This window comes from Arachis hypogaea, chromosome 1, assembly GCF_003086295.3.
Source record: "Arachis hypogaea cultivar Tifrunner chromosome 1, arahy.Tifrunner.gnm2.J5K5, whole genome shotgun sequence".
Taxonomy (NCBI): Eukaryota; Viridiplantae; Streptophyta; class Magnoliopsida; order Fabales; family Fabaceae; genus Arachis; species Arachis hypogaea.
Genome location: NC_092036.1, coordinates 43,479,242 through 43,496,876, shown reverse-complemented (window position 1 = coordinate 43,496,876; position 17,635 = coordinate 43,479,242). Strand labels below are relative to the sequence as shown.

Here is a 17,635-nt window from a genome sequence, read left to right as displayed (position 1 = left end):
GGTGCCATTTTGGGCGTTAAACGCCAGAATGGGCACCATTCTGGGCGTTTAACGCCAGGTGTGCAGCATCCTGGGCGTTCAGAAAAACGCCCAGTGATAAAAGATTTCTGGCGTTTAACGCCAGCCAGGGCACCTGGCTGGGCGTTAAACGCCCAAAAGGGGCACCAAATGGGCGTTAAACGCCAGAATGGGTGCCATTCTGGGCGTTTAACGCCAGTAAGGTGGGGGGACCACAATTCTGTTTTCAAATCAGATTTTTTCAAACTTTCCTTTTCTTACCCATATTTTTCTACAAAAATACATTTCAATCTCTCATCATTCACTTTCAAATTTTCAAAAATCTAAAATCATTCTTCAAATCTTTCAAATCATTCCCAAATTTTGTTCAAAAACTCACCTTTCTCTCAATTTCTTTCCATATCTTCTCAAATCTCTTTTCAAATTTCTTTTTTTTCGAAAACTCCCCTACCCACCTTATAAATACGCGTTTGGCTCCCTCTTTCCACCACACCATTCGAATTCCCTCTTCCTCTCTCTCTCTTCTTCCCTTTCTTTTGCTTGAGGACAAGCAAACCTCTAAGTTTGGTGTGCTTTTCCGTGATCACTAAGCCAAGATTCATCAAGATCATGGCTCCTAAGGGAAAACAAACCAATTTAAGAGGAAAGAAAGAGAATAATCCAAAGAATCTTTGGAATCAAGAGAAGTTCTTAACCAAAGAACATGAAGACCATTATCACAAAATAATGGGTCTGAGGTCAGTGATCCCGGAAGTTAAATTTGATCTGAAAGAAGATGAATATCCGGGGATCCAAGAGCAAATTCGAAACAGAGGATGGGAAGTTCTAACCAATCCTGAAATAAAGGTTGGAAGGAACATGGTTCAGGAATTCTACTCAAATCTGTGGCTAACAGATAAGCAGAGAATGACTGGAACTGCTTACCATACCTACAGAACCATGGTCAGAGGGAAAGTTATGTACTTCCATCTGGACAAAATAAGAGAAATCTTCAAACTACCTCAACTGCAAGATGATCCTGATTCCTTCAATAGGAGGATGGTGAGAGCAGATAAAGGGTTGGATCAAGTTCTAGAGGACATATGCCTCCCTAGAACTAAGTGGATAACCAATTCAAAGGGTGTCCCAAACCAACTCAAGAGGGGAGACCTCAAACCAATTGCAAGAGGTTGGCTAGACTTTATTGGGCGTTCCATATTGCCCACTAGCAACCGTTCTGAGGTCACCATTAAGAGAGCAGTGATGATTCATTGCATTATGCTTGGAAAAGAAGTGGAGGTTCATCATGTGATTGCTTGTGAGATCTACACAATTGCAAATAAGAATTCCACTGAAGCCAAATTGGCTTACCCAAGCTTGATCTCCTTGCTCTGTAAAGAGGCTGGGGTGAAGATGGGAGTAGATGAGTTCATACCCATTGAACACCCAATCACCAAGAAGTCAATGGAAGGACAAATGCAAGACAACTCTATCAAGAGGAGGGCGCAGGAATTCCTCCCTGAATTCCCAAGAATTGACTACTGGACCAGCCTAGAAGCATCTATCACCAAGTTACAAGAGACTATGGAGCAACTGAAGGAAGAACAGCAGAATCAGAACTGCATGCTCTGCAAATTGCCGAAGAAACAAGAGAAGCAGGGGCGTGAACTCCAAGAGTTGAAACGCCAAAAGCTCTCCTCTCATGTTGAGGGAGCATCCACTTCTCAAAATCAAGGTTGTTGAGTCCTAACTCTGTGAAAACCTCTATCATTAGGAGCCTATGTTTTTGCGTTTTTTTTTCTTTCTTTTGTTTTGTTTTCTAATTTTATTTTTTTAGTCTCATCTTAGATTTATCTTTGAGTCTTGTTCTTAATTCATAATTAATAAAATTGAAATTTTATGCCTTAAAGATATGAATGTCCTATGAATCCATCACCTCTCTTAAATGAAAAATGATTTAATCACAAAAGAACAAGAAGTACAGGATTTCGAAATTTATCCTTGAAACTAGTTGAATTAGTTTGATGTGGTGACAATACTTTTTGTTTTCTGAATGAATGCTTGAACAGTGCATATGTCTTTTGAATTTGTTGTTTTGAGAATGTTAAAATTGTTGGCTCTTGAAAGAATGAGGAAAAAGAGAACTGTTATTGAGGATCTAAAAAAATCATTAGATTGATTCTTGAAGCAAGAAAAAGCAGTGGATACAAAAAAAAAAATTTCGAAAAAAAAAAGAGAAAAGAAAAAGAAGAAAGAAGGAAATAAAGTTGTGATCCAAGGCAACAAGAGTGTGCTTAAGAACCCTGGACACCTCTAATTGGGGACTCTAGCAAAGCTGAGTCATAATCTGAAAGGGTTCACCCAATTATGTGTCTGTGGCATGTATGTATCCGGTGGTAATACTGGAAGACAGAGTGCTTTGGGCCACAGCCAAGACTCATACACTAGCTATGTTCAAGAATCATTATGCTTAACTAAGAGAATCAATAACACTATCTGAGTCCTGAGTTCTTATAGATGCCAATCATTCTGAACTTCAAAGGATAGAGTGAGATGCCAAAACTGTTTGGAGGCAAAAAGCTACTAGTCCCGCTCATCTAATTGGAGCTAAGTTTCCTTGATATTTTGGAGTCTATAGTATATTCTCTTCTTTTTATCCTATTTTGATTTTTAGTTGCTTGGGGACAAGCAACAATTTAAGTTTGGTGTTGTGATGAGCGGATAATTTATACGCTTTTTGGCATTGTTTTTAGTATGTTTTTAGTATGATTTAGTTAGTTTTTAGTATATTTTTATTCGTTTTTAGCTAAAATTCTCTTTTCTGGACTTTACTATGAGTTTGTGTGTTTTTCTGTGATTTCAGGTATTTTCTGGCTAAAATTGAGGGTCCTGAGCAAAAATCTGATTCAGAGACTAAAAAGGACTGCAGATGCTGTTGGATTCTGACCTCCCTGCACTCGAAGTGGAATTTCTGGAGCTACAGAAGCCCAATTGGCGCGCTCTTAACGGCGTTGGAAAGTAGACATCCTGGGCTTTCCAGCAATATATGATAGTCCATACTTTGCCCAAGATTTGATGGCCCAAACCGGCGTTCAAAGTTACCCTCAGGAATTCCAGCGTTAAACGCTGGAACTGGCATTAAAATTGGAGTTAAACGCCCAAACTGGCATAAAAGCTGGCGTTTAACTCCAGAAAAGGTCTCTGCACGAAAATGCTTCATTGCTCAGCCCAGGCACACACCAAGTGGACCCAGAAGTGGATTTTTACGTCATTTACTCATTTCTCTATACCCTAGGTTACTAGTTTACTATTAATAGGATCTTTTGACATTGTATCTGCACCTCATGACACTTTACACGTTTCTTTGTGTACCTTCCATGGCATGAGTCTCTAAACCCCATGGTTGGGGGTGAGGAGCTCTGCTGTGTCTTGATGGATTAATGCAATTACTACTGTTTCTCATTCAATCATGCTTGCTTCCATTCTAAGATAATACTTGTTCTTAACCCGGATGAATGTGATGATCCGTGACAATCATCATCATTCTCAACTATGAACGCGTGCCTGACAACCACCTCCGTTCTACCTTAGATTAAGTAGTTATCTCTTGGATTCTTTAACCGGAATCTTCGTGTATAAGCTAGAACTGATGGCGGCATTCAAGAGAATCCGGAAGGTCTAAACCTTGTCTGTGGTATTCTGAGTAGGATTCAATGATTGAATGACTGTGACGAGCTTCAAACTCCTAGCAGGCGGGGCGTTAGTGACAGACGCAAAAGAATCACTGGATTCTATTCCGGCCTGACTGAGAACCGACAGATGATTAGCCATGCTGTGACAGAGCATAGGAACATTTTCACTGAGAGGATGGGAGGTAGCCATTGACAACGGTGAAACCCTACATACAGCTTGCCATGGAAGGAGCCTTGCGTGTTTGATGAAGAAGACAGTAGGAAAGCAGAGATTCAGAAGACAGAGCATCTCCAAAACCTCAACTTATTCTCCATTACTGCAAAACAAGTAACCATTTCATGTTCTTTTGCTTTTCACAATCAATCCTGATAATTTCTGATATCCTGACTAAGATTTACAAGATAACCATAGCTTGCTTCAAGCCGACAATCTCCGTGGGATCGACCCTTGCTCACGCAAGGTATTACTTTGACGACCCAGTGCACTTGCTGGTTAGTTGTGCGGAGTTGCAAAAGTGTGATTGCAATTTCGTGCACCACTGACCTACTTGTGCCTCCAAGTTTCTAATGGAGGACCTTGTTTCAGTCATGAAACATTGAGGGGTTTTTATTAGATCAGAGACCATGGTTGCTAAGTCAGAGTGGCTCTGCTTAGAATTTTCTGTCTGTTGCTGAGAAGATGATGGAAAAGGCTTGCCATTGCTAAACCTGTTTCTTCCACCATTATTGTTGTTGAAACCTTGTTGAGGTCTCTGTTGATCCTTCCATGAGAGATTTGGATGATTTCTCCATGAAGGATTATAGGTGTTTCCATAGGTTTCTCCCATGTAATTCACCTCTTCCATTGATGGGTTCTCAGGATCATAAGCTTCTTCTTCAGATGAAGCGTCCTTAGTAATGCCTAGTGCAGCTTGCATTCCAGACAGACTCTGAGAAATCACATTGACTTGCTGAGTCAATATTTTGTTCTAAGCCAGTATGGCATTCAGAGTATCAATCTCAAGAACTCCTTTCTTCTGATTCGTCCCATTGTTCACAGGATTCCTTTCAGAAGTGTACATGAATTGGTTATTTGCAACCATTTCAATGAGTCCTTGAGCTTCTGTAGGCGTCTTCTTCAGATGAAGAGATCCTCTAGTAGAGCTGTCCAATGACATCTTGGACAGTTTAGACAGACCATCATAGAAGATACCTATGATGCTCCATTCAGAAAGCATGTCAGAAGGACACTTTCTGATCAATTGTTTGTATCTTTCCCAAGCTTCATAGAGGGATTCACCTTTCTTCTGTCTGAAGGTTTGGACTTCCACTCTAAGCTTACTCAATTTTTGAGGTGGAAAGAACTTTGCCAAGAAGGCATTCACTAGCTTTTCCCAAGAGTTCAGGCTTTCTTTAGGTTGTGAGTCTAACCATATCCTAGCTCTGTCTCTTACAGCAAAAGGGAATAGCATAAGTCTGTATACCTCAGGGTCAACCCCATTGGTCTTGACAGTGTTACAGATTTGCAAGAATTCAGCTAAAAACTGATGAGGATCTTCCAATGGAAGTCCATGGAACTTGCAATTCTGTTGCATTAGAGAAACTAATTGAGGCTTAAGCTTAAAGTTGTTTGCTCCAATGGCAGGGATAAAGATGCTTCTCCCATAGAAGTCGGGAGTAGTTGCAATAAAGTGACCCAGCACCTTCCTTGCATTGTTGGCATTGTTGTTGTTTTCGGCTGCCATGTCTTCTTGTTTGAAGACTTCTGTTAGGTCCTCTACAGAGAGTTGTGCTTTAGCTTCTCTTAACTTTCACTTCAAAGTCCTTTCAGGTCAGGGTCAGCCTCAGCAAGAATGCTTTTATCTTTGCTCCTGCTCATATGAAAGAGAAAAAAACAAGAAAATATGAAATCCTCTATGTCACAGTATAGAGATTCCTTGAGGTGTCAGAGGAAAAGAAAAATAGAAGGAAGAGGTAGAAGAATTCGAACTTAGAAAGATAGAGTTCGAATTGTGCATTGAGGAGGAGTGTTAGTCCATAAATGGAAGGATGTGAAAAGAGGGGAAGAAATTTTCAAAAATTAAAGTGAATTAATTAAAAGAAATTTAAAAAAATGGTAATTGATTTTCGAAAACTAAGATTGAGAAAGAAATAAAGTGATATTGAAAAAGATTTTGAAATTGGAAATCAAAGAGATATGACTGAAAACTATTTTGAAAAAGATGTGATTAAAAAGATATGATTGAAAAGTTATGGTTTTAAAGAGATATGATTGAAAAGATATGATTGAAAAACAAGGGGAATTTTGGCACTGTTTTTACTATGTTTTTAGTATATTTTAGTTAGTTTTTATTATATTTTTATTAGTTTTTATTTAAAATTCACTTTTCTAGACTTTACTATGAGTTTGTGTGTTTTTCTATGATTTCAGGTATTTTTTGGCTGAAATTGAGGGACCTGAGCAAAAATCTGATTCAGAGGCTGAAAAAGGACTGCAGATGCTGTTGGATTCTGACCTCCCTGCACTCGAAGTAGATTTTCTGGAGCTACAAAAGCCCAATTGGTGCGCTCTCAATTGCGTTAGAAAGTAGATATTCTGGGCTTTCCAGAAATATATAATAGTCCATACTCTGTCCGAGAATTTATGGCCCAAACCGGTGTTTCAATTCAGCTTCAGAATTGTCGGCGTTTAACGCCGGAACTGGCACAAAAATTGGAGTTAAACGCCCAAACTGGCACAAAAGCTGGCGTTTAACTCCAGAAAAAGTCTCTACACATGAAAGCTTCAATGCTCAGCCCAAGCACACACCAAGTGGATCCCGGAAGTGGATTTTTACGTCATTTACTCATTCTTGTAAACCATAGGTCACTAGTTCACTATAAATAGGACTTTTTGCTATTGTATCTTCATCTCATGTCACATTACACATTTCTTATTGTACCTTCTATGACATGAGTCTCTAAACCCCATGGTTGGGGGTGAGGAGCTCTGCTGTGTCTTGATGGATTAATGCAATTACTACTGTTTTTCATTCAATCATGCTTGCTTCTATTCTAAGATATCACTTGTTCCTCAACTTGATGAATGTGATGCTCCGTGACACTCATCATCATTCTCACTTATGAACGTGTGCCTGACAACCACCTCCGTTCTACTTTAGATTGAGTGAATATCTATTGGATTCCTTAATCAGAATCTTCGTGGTATACGCTAGAATTGATGGCGGCATTCAAGAGAATCCGGAAGGTCTAAACCTTGTCTGTGGTATTCTGAGTAGGATTCAAGGATTGAATGACTGTGACGAGCTTTAAACTCCTGAGGGCTGGGCGTTAGTGACAGATGCAAAAGAATCACTGGATTCTATTCCAACCTGATTGAGAATCGACAGATGATTAGCCGTGCTGTGACAGAGCGCGTTGAACATTTTCACTGAGAGGATGGGAGGTAGCCATTGACAACGGTGAAACCCTACATATAGCTTACCATGGAAGGAGCCTTGCGAGCATGAAGAAGAAGACAGTAGGAAAGCAGAGATTCAGAAGATAGAGCATCTCTAAAACCTCAACCTGTTCTCCATTACTGCAAAACAAGTATTTATTTCATGTTCTTTTACTTTTCACAATTAAACCTGAGAATTATTGATATCCTGACTAAGAGTTACAAGATAACCATAGCTTGCTTCAAGCCAACAATCTCCGTGGGATCGACCCTTACTCACGTAAGGTATTACTTGGACGACCCAGTGCACTTGCTGGTTAGTTGTGTGGAATTGCAAAAGTGTGATTGCAATTTCGTGCACCAATGAGTGGATATTTTATACGCTTTTTGGGGGTAATTTCATGTAGTTTTTAGTATGTTTTAGTTAGTTTTTAGTATATTTCTATTAGTTTTTAGACAAAATTCATATTTCTGGACTTTACTATGAGTTTGTGTATTTTTCTGTGATTTCAAGTATTTTCTGGCTGAAATTGAGGGAGCTGAGCAAAAATCTGATTCAGTCTGAAAAAGGATTGCTGATGCTGTTGGATTCTAACCTCCCTGCACTCGGAATAAATTCCTTGGAGCTATAGAAGTTCAAATGGCACGCTCTCAATTGGGTTGGAAAGTAGACATCCGGGGCTTTCTAGCAATATATAATAGTCCATACTTTTCTCAAAGATAAATGACATAAACAGGCGTTTAACGCCAGTTCCATGTTCCATTCTGGCGTTAAACGCCAGAAACAGGTTACAAGTTGGAGTTAAACGCCCAAAACAGGTTACAACCTGGCGTTTAACTCTAAAAATAGCCCAGGCACGTGAAAGGCTCAAGTCTCAGCCCAAGCACACACCAAGTGGGCCCCAGACGTGGATTTCTGCACTATCTATCTCAATTTACTCATTCTCTGTAAACCTAGGTTACTAGTTTAGTATTTAAACAACTTTTAAAGATTTATTTTGTACCTCATGACATTTTTAGATCTGAACTTTGTACTCTTTGACGGCATGAGTCTCTAAACTCCATTGTTGGGGGTGAGGAGCTCTGCAGCGTCTTGATGAATTAATGCAATTATTTCTGTTTTCTATTCAAACACGCTTGTTTCTATCTAAGATGTTCATTCGCAGTTCAATATGAAGAAGGTGATGATCCATGACACTCATCACCATTCTCAACCTATGAACGCATGCCTGACAACCACCTCCGTTTTACATTAGATTGAATGAGTATCTCTTGGATTCCTTAATCAGAGTCTTCGTGGTATAAGCTAGAATCCATTGGCAGCATTCTTGAGAATCTGAAAAGTCTAAACCTTGTATGTGGTATTCCGAATAGGATTCAGGGATTGAATGACTGTGACGAGCTTCAAACTCACAAGGGTTGGGCGTAGTGATAGACGCAAAAGGATTAATGGATCCTATTCTAGCATGAGTGAGAACCGACAGATGATTAGCCGTGTGGTGACAGCGCACCTGGACCATTTTCACTGAGAGGACGGATGGTAGCCATTGACAATGGTGATTCACCAACACACAGCTTGCCATAGGAGGAACCTTGCATGCGTGAAGAAGAAGACAGAGGAAAGCAGAGATTCAGAAGACAAAGCATCTCCAAAACCCCAACATATTCTCCATTACTGCATAACAAGTATTATTTAATCCATGCTCTCTTATTCATTTGCAAGTCAACTGATAATTATAATTGATATCCTGACTAAGAATTACAAGATAAACCATAGCTTGTTTCAAGCCAACAATCTCTTTGGGATCGACCCTTACTCACATAAGGTATTACTTGGATGACCCAGTGCACTTGCTGGTTAGTGGTACGAATTGTGAAAAGTGTGATTTACAATTTCGTGCACCATGGCCCTCTAATCAATTTCAGCAACTTGTGTGGCTATTTGACCAATCTGAACCTCTAAGTTTCTAAGTGAAGCTCTAGTTTTTTGCATAAAACTTGCAACTAGCGATTCTAAGTCAGTGGTCTTCTGAGGCTGAAAAGTTGCTTGCTGAGGCTGAGAGCGTTTGAACTGGTAGATATTGAATTTCTTCTGATTAAAATCGCCCTGTTACCTCTGAAGTTGCTCTCTCCACCCAAAGTTTGGGTGATTTCTCCACCCCTAATTAAAGGTCTTGGCATAAGGATCATTGTTGGGGCCCTATAAAGTTGACCTATTCAAGATAAAATTGAGCATATTTATAATTTTCACCTTGAGTGAATCCACCATTCACGTCATATAGAGCCTCTTGAGGGGTATTCTAAGCACTAACAGCTGAAACTTGTATCCCACTCAAGTGCTGAGTAAGTAGACTAATTTGTTGAGACATGGCCTTGTTCTAAGCAAGAATAGCATCTAAGTGGTGCACGAAATTGAACTCGCACAACTTCACCGGCAAGTGCATTGGGTCGTCTAAGTAATACCTCAGGTGAGTGAGGGTCGATCCCACGAGAATTGTTGGATTGAGCAAGTAATGGTTATCCTGCAGATCTTAGTCAGGTGAATAGAAAGATAGTGGTTGCTTTTGTAGGCGCATAAAACAAAATAGTAAAGAAAGCATTAAGGAATTGATGTAAAAATAATAATGAGAATTCAGTTAAGGCTTTGGAGATGCTTTATCTTTCCGGATTAATACTTCTTACCAATCACTTTAACAATGAACGATTCATTCTATGGCAAAGCTGTAAGTGATTAACGCCATTGGTCATGGTCAATTAATCTCCCCTAATCCATATCAAATGTCATTGTCAATGGTGTTTTAATATGAACGAGGATGAAGCTCACGCAATTCACTCTCACATGATCCTACTTAAAGTGGCACAGACAAGGTCAGATCTTTTGGATCGGAGAATAAAGCTGAATATTCTAGCCTTAGCACCACAAGAACCTCATTAACCATAACTAACGAGATTTTATGTCACATATCCCAATTAGCCCAGATAAGTTATTGGTTCAGGTGATGTATTCTCAAGCTATATATAGCTCAATACTATCCGGGTAAGGACTTGCAAGAACTCATGTAGAATAAGGGGTCATACTCTCGTTCTACCCCTGATTCATTAAGATAAAGAACGATAATACATCATAGAATGGAATCAAACATATATTAATGGAGAAAAATAATAATATTAATCCATAGGACAAGCAGAGCTCCTAACCTTAACCTAGGGGGTTTAGTTGCTCATAATTTACAGAGAAAACTTAGATGTCTGATAAAAGGTCTTCCCTTTTTACTAAGTGATCTCCTCTTTAAATAGGAGATGCTAACCTTAAAAGATGTTAATTTAAAATTAAAAAGTACAAGGATAAATAAAACTAAGCTAAGGAGTTCTAAAATCCACTTTGGGCCCACTTTAGTTGAGTGCTTCATCCAAGCCTGGCGTTCAACTTGGAGAATGGGCATTGAACGCCAGTTAGGGGGTAAGCCTGCTATCTTCTGGTCCCTGGCTGGCGTTGAATGCCAGTCTTGGATGTTTAACACTGGGCTTAGTCCTTCTTGGGCGTTGAACTCTAGATATGGACGTTCAACGCCACATTTTCGTGCAGGATTCTAGAAGAGAAGTATAAACTATTATATATTGCTGGAAAGCTCTAGAAATTAACTTTTCAACATCGTTGAGAACGCATCAATTAGACCTTTGTAGCTCAAGGTATGCTCGTTGGAGTTCACGGAGGTCAGGATTTGACAGCATCTGCTATCCTTTCTTCATCTCTGAACAAGACTTTGCCAAGTTTTGGCCAATTCGCCCAAAAATCCCCTAAAATCATAGGAAAAATATAAAAAGTCAAAGTAGTATCCAAAAAGGTGATTTTTCCACTAAAACATACAAAATCTTAATAAAACATACAAAAAATATTACTAAAATACTAAGAAAATCCAATGAAAAAATGTATACGATATCCACTTATCACAACACCAAACTTAAACTGTTGCTTGTCCTGAAGCAACTAAAAACAAGTAAGGACTAAAGAAGAGAAAAATACATAAGGTCTTATAGTTGTCAATGAAGCTCAGTTCCAATTACTGAATCAGGCTATTAGCTCCTTACTTTTGAATAGCTTTGCCATCTCACTTTCCTTTGAAGCTCAAAACATTGGCATCCCTTGGAACTAGAATCTGGATAATATTATTGATTCTCGTCTTTTAGTTTTTCTTGATTCTTGAACATCGCTTCTTTTTGGTGCTTTGAACCTTTGAGCCTAGCCGTGACTCTAAGCGTTTTGTTTTCAAGTATTACCACCGGATACATAAATGCCACATACACTTAACTGGGGGAACCCTTTGGATTCAAATTTGGCTTTGCTAAAATTCCCAGACAGTGGTGCTCAGAGTTCTTAAGCGTACTCTTTAGCTTTGGATCACGACTTAACTGCTCAGTCTCAAGTTTTTTACTTGACACCTTCACACCACAAGCATATAGTTAGGGATAGCAACTTATTTGAGCTTTTTAGGCCAATTTTGACCCTCCTAACTATTGATGCTCAAAGCCATCGATCCTTGCTCTTATCTTTTTCTTTTTATTTTTTTCCTTTTGCTGTTTCTTTTGCTTCAAGAATCAATCTTTTTTATTTTTCAGAGCCAATATGCTCAACCTCAATATCAAGTATGCACAATTAATTCATACATTGGAATAACTCATGATATAACTCGAAACCTTGTGCATCTTTACTATTCCTTTTTTAATAAATTTTTCTTTTTAAGCTTGCTGAGGTGAGTGAGGGTCGATCCCACGAGGATTGATAGATTGAGCAACAATAATTGATTAATTTACTTAGTTAGGACAACAACAAATAGTGTTTTGTGGTTTGTAATTGCATGAAGCAAAAAGCAAGAAATTAAGAAGTGACAGTAAATTGGGTGTGAAAAATAGATGAGAAAATAGTTAAGGTTTTAGAGTTGTTTATCTTCCAGATTTTCATTTCTTACCCACTATTTTAATCATGCAAGATTCAATTTATGGCAAACTATATTTGACTAAACCCTACTTTCTTAGTAATTTAGTCTCCTCTAACCTAGCTAACCGCCAATTCCTTGGTCACTTAATGTCAATTAGAGGTTTAAGTCCAATTCTAGTTTATTAGCCACAAAAACCCTAATCACCCAAATATAAGAGGATTATATGTCACGTATCATGTTAAGTCCAGATAATTAGTGGTTTAGGAGAAATTATTTTCAAGTTGTTGTTCAAGTAAATTGCTTTTCCAAGATTTCCAAGAACTCAAATAGAATAAGGGTTATTCTTTCGATCTACCCAAATCCTTAAAATGATAAATTCTTGAAAGTGAAATCAATTCATTAATTAAAATAGAAGAGTAATAGTATCAATCCATACAATAAATAGAGCTCCTAACCTTAAAAGTGGAGGTTTAGTTGCTCATTCCAAAACTGTAAAGTACGGAATGAGATGCGTCCAAGAGAAGAGAGCCCAAAGAGTTGAATCTTTTTCCTTTTATATCTAACCTAATTAATGCAAAATATATTTTCTAAAACTAAATAATAGCTTTTCCTATTTGTAAATAAATAAAGTTTTAATCAAAATAAAATAAAATCTTCGAATAGCACACTTGGAAGACGAATGGGACCACTGATTCTTCGTGGTTGGTGCCTAACTTGGGCTAAGCCAAGTTAGGTGCCACTATGGCTGTGTGTCTTTCATAGCTTTTGCTTCATCTGGCACCAAACTTGGAGAATCCCAAGTTAGGCGCCACTAAGGCCATATGGTTTGGATGAAAAGTGTATACTATTATATATCATTGGAAATTTCTTAAAGTTAGCTTTTTAATGCCTCTAAAACTGTGTCAATTGGATCTCTATATCTTATATTATGCTTTTTAAAGTTCAAGGAGGTCAGGGCTGACAGCATCATCCACCTTCTTCTACACGAACCATGTCAAGTTCGTCCAAATGCTACCTAAAATAAACCAAATTGTACATGACTCAAAGTAGCATTCATAATGACTCAAAAATACTTAAATCTTTATTAAACTTAACAAATTCGAATGTAAATTTGCTAGGAAAAGATAGGAAAGATGCTCACGTATCATTAACCCCCTGACTTTCAGAGGAACAACTAATCCTACTAAAGCAAACAACTAGTTTCAAGCTCAGCATGTTTTGAACAATCAGTTCGTGGAGTTTGTGACTTATCAACTAATAGGCAAAGCTTAGCACTAGTGGCAAGGAGAGTGCCAATTGATGCAACTATAGAATGTGCACATTCCGTGGAAGCTATTTCAAACTGCCTTCTACAAGAAGTATTTTCTTAAGTCAGTAAGGGAGTCTAGGGAGTTAGAACTCATGTAGCTAAAGCAAGGGTTCATGTTAGTGGTTGACTACAACAGCAAGTTTGAAGAGCTCTGTAGGTAAACAGAGGTAAGCAGAGTAAGACTTCTCCAAATTTAACTTGAGACCGTTGCGGACATTTTCATCCTTATGATTCGTGCAAGCTGAGTATAGGTGGAAGCTTTACTTGTGGATTTCCTGGACATATTGCCAAGAATTGTCCTCGTGTGAATAATCAAAATATAGGTCGAAATCAACATCAAGGCTGTGTGTTTGTTGTGAATGCTAATGATGTGACTAGGTCGGATCCTTTGATGAGAGGTAAGTGTAAAATTGGTGACAAACATTAATTGCATTGTATGACACGTGCACTTCACATTCATTTATTACGTTTGATAAGGATGCCGAGCTAGGGTTGAAAATCTCAGACTTAACCTTCGATTTGTCGTTGCTTGGGTTAGAGATGATTCTGGGATTTGATTGATTATCAAAGGACTAAGTGTTGTTAGATTACTTTGAACGATCGATTCAATTTATGTCAAAAGGAGAAGGAGGATCAATTGCAGCTGAGGGTTTGGTACACGAAATCATGAGTTCATACTTTTCTCACAACTCCGCGAAGCTGACCAGCAAGTGCACTGGGTCGTCCAAGTAATACCTTATGTGAGTAAGGGTCGATCCCACGAAGATTGTCGGCTTGAAGCAAGCTATGGTCATCTTGTAAATCTCATTCAGGCAGATTCAAATGGTTATGAGGTTTTGATAATTAAAAGAGAAATAAAACATAAAATACGATAGAGATACTTATGCAATTCATTGGTTGGAATTTCAGATAAGCATATGGAGATGCTTTGTTCCCTCTGAGCCTCTGCTTTCCCATTGTTCTTATCCAATCATGCGTACTCCCTTCCATGGCAAGCTGTATGTTGGTGGATCACCGTTGTCAATGGTTACCATCCGTCCTCTCAGTGAAAACATGTCCGCTACGGTTTCCCGCATGGCTAATCAGCTGTCAGTTCTCGATCATGCCAGAATAAGATCCATTAATCCTTTTGCACACTGTCACTGTGCCCAATAGTCACAAGTTTGAAGCTTGTCGTAGTCATCCTATCCCAGATCCTACTCGGAATACCACAGATAAGGTTTAGACTTTTCGAATCTCAAGAATGCTGCTAATTGATTCTAGCTTATACCATGAAGACTCTGATCTCACGGAATGGAAGGCTCTGTTGTCAGGAGAGGCAACCATGTGTCATGAACCAGTAGGCCAAGAGATACACACTCAAGCTCTCGCAGATAGAACGGAAGTGGTTGTCAGGCACGCGTTCATAGGGGAGGATGATGATGAGTGTCACGGATCATCACATCCATCAGGTTGAAGTACGAGTGAATATCTTAGAACAAGAATAAGCGTGAATTGAATAGAAAATCAATAGTAATTTGCATTAATTCATGAGGAACAGCAGAGCTCCACACCTTAATCTGTGAGGTGTAGAAACTCCACCGTTGAAAATACATAAGTGATGAAGGTCCAGGCATGGTCAAATGGCCAGCCCCCAAAACGTGATCAAGAGATCAAAAGTAATCCAAAGATAGTCTCAAAAATGATCTAAAGTTATGAATACAATAGTAAAAAGTGCTATTTATACTAAACTAGTAAACTACGTTTATAGAAAATGAGTAACTAAGTGTAGATAGTGCAGAAATCCACTTCCGGGGCCCACTTGGTGTGTGTTTGGACTGAGCATTGAAGCTTTCACTTGCATAAGCTCTTCTTGGAGTTTAAACGCCAGTTTTGGTGCCAGTTTGGGCGTTTAACTCCAGCTTTGGTGGCAGTTCTAGCGTTTTACGCCAAAAAATGGTCTCTGGTTTGGATGCCAGTTTGGGCCATCAAATATCGGAAAAAGTATAGACTATTATACTTTTCTGGAAAGCCCAAGATGTCTACTTTCCAACTCAATTGAGAACACGCCAATTGGGCTTCTATAGCTCTATAAAATCCACTTCGAGTGTAGGGAGGTCAGAATCAAAAAGCATATTCAGTCCTTTCTCAGCCTCTGAATCAGATTTATGCTCAGGTCCCTCAATTTCAGCCAGAAAATACCTGAAATCACATAAAAATACACAAACTCATAGTAAAGTCCATAAATGTGATTTTTTCATAAAAACTAATAAAAATATACTAAAAAGTAACTAAAATATATTAAAAACTATGTAAAAATAATGCCAAAAAGCGTATAAATTATCCGCTTATCACAACACCAAACTTAAATTTTTGCTTTTCCCCAAGAAACTAAAAACAAAATAGGATAAAAAGAAGAGAATATATAATAAAACTCAAAATATCAATAAAACTTAGTCCTAATTAAATAAGCGGGGCTAGTAGCTTTTTGCCTCTGAACAGTTTTGGCATCTCACTTTATCCTTTGAAGTTTAGAATGATTGGCATCCATTGGGAACTCAGAATTTAGATAATGTTATTGATTCTCCTAGTTCAGTATGTTAATTCTTGATCACAGCTACTTTATGAGTTTTGGCCGTGACCCTAAGCATCTTGTTTTCCAGTATTACCACCGGATATATAAATGCCACAGATACATAATTGGGTGAACCTATTTAGATTGTGACTCAGCTTTGCTAGAGTCCCCAGTTAGAGGTGTCCAGAGTTCTTAAGCATACTCTTTTGCTTTGGATCATGACTTTAACCACTCAGTCTCAAGCTTTTTACTTGGACCTTCATGACACAAGCACATGGTTAGGGACAGCTTGATTTAGCCACTTAGGCCAGGATTTTATTCCTTTGGGCCCTCATATCCATTGATGCTCAAATCCTTGGATCCTCTTTACCCTCGCCTTTTGGTTTAAAGGGCTACTGGCTTTTTCTGCTTGCTTTTTCTTTCTTTCTTTCTTTTTCACATGCTTTTTCTTTTTCACTGCTTTTTCTTGCTTCAAGAATCAATTTCATGATTTTTCAGATTATCAATAACCTTTCTCTTTGTTCATCATTCTTTCAAGAGCCAACAAATTTAACATTCATAAAATTCACTATAAAAAATATGCACTGTTTAAGTATTCATTCATAAAACAAAAAGTATTGCCACCTCGTCAAAATAATTAAACTAATTTCAAGATAAAATTTGAAATTCATGTACTTCTTGTTCTTCTGTAATTAGGAACATTTTTCATTTAAGAAAGGTGAAGGATTCATGGAATTATTCATAGCTTTAAGACATAGACACTAGACACTAATGATCATGTAATAAAGACACAAACATAGACAAACATAAACCATAAAAAATCGAAAAATAGAGAAACAAATAACAAGGAAATTAAAGAACGGGTCCACCTTAGTGATGGCGGCTAGTTCTTCCTCTTGAAGATCCTATGGAGTGTTTAAGCTCATAAATATCTCTTCCTTGCCTTTGTTGCTCCTCCCTCATGGCCCTTTGGTCCTCTCTGATTTCATGGAGGATAATGGAGTGCTTTTGGTGCTCCATCCTTAGTGCTTTTGGTGCTCCTATCCTTAGTTGCTCCCAATAGTTGTGTGGAGGAAAATGTATCCCTTGAGGCATCTCAGGGATTTCTTGATGAGGGAATTCCTCATGATCTTGTTGAGGTCCATGAGTGGACTCTCTTGTTTGGTCCATCCTCTTTCTAGTGATAGGCTTTTGAGATGAATCTTTCCATCTCCCATGACTCAGAGTTGGTAGCAACTGCCTTCCCTTTTCCTCTTCCTAGAGGTTTCTCTGGCCTTAGGTGCCATTAATGATTATGGAAAATAAAAAGCAACACTTTTTCCACACCAAACTTAACAGGTTTGCTCGTGCTCGAGCAAAAAAAGAAAGAAGAAAGTAGAAGATGAAGAAAAGTGGGAGATGGAGGCTTGAGAGGGTTCGAACAAGGGGTTTTGAGTGTATGTGATGTGTGAAAATGAAGGAGTAAGGAGGGGTATTTATAGGGTATGAGACGGAGTTGGTTCGTGTGAGAAGGGGTGGGTTTATGGGAATTAGGGAATGGATGTGAGTGGTGAAGAGAATATAGGGAAGAGGGTAAGATTTGATAGGTGAGTGGTGTTTTGGATAGAATGTTATGGAGAAGTGTGAAGAAGAGAGAGAGTGAGGTGGGGTAGGTAGGGATCCTGTGGGGTCCACAGATCCTGAGGTGTCAAGTATTTTGCATCTATGCACCTTACTGGTGTTAAACGC

The 17,635-nt window shown here is 38.6% G+C and overlaps 1 non-coding gene across 1 annotated transcript; it reads left to right on the top strand.

Moving 5' to 3' along the window:
• Positions 1-4,900: 4,900 nt before the first annotated feature.
• Positions 4,901-5,008, top strand: LOC112713171 (small nucleolar RNA R71). The gene has a single exon (XR_003158150.1). It is a non-coding gene; the product is annotated as a small nucleolar RNA R71 (small nucleolar RNA).
• Positions 5,009-17,635: the final 12,627 nt, after the last annotated feature.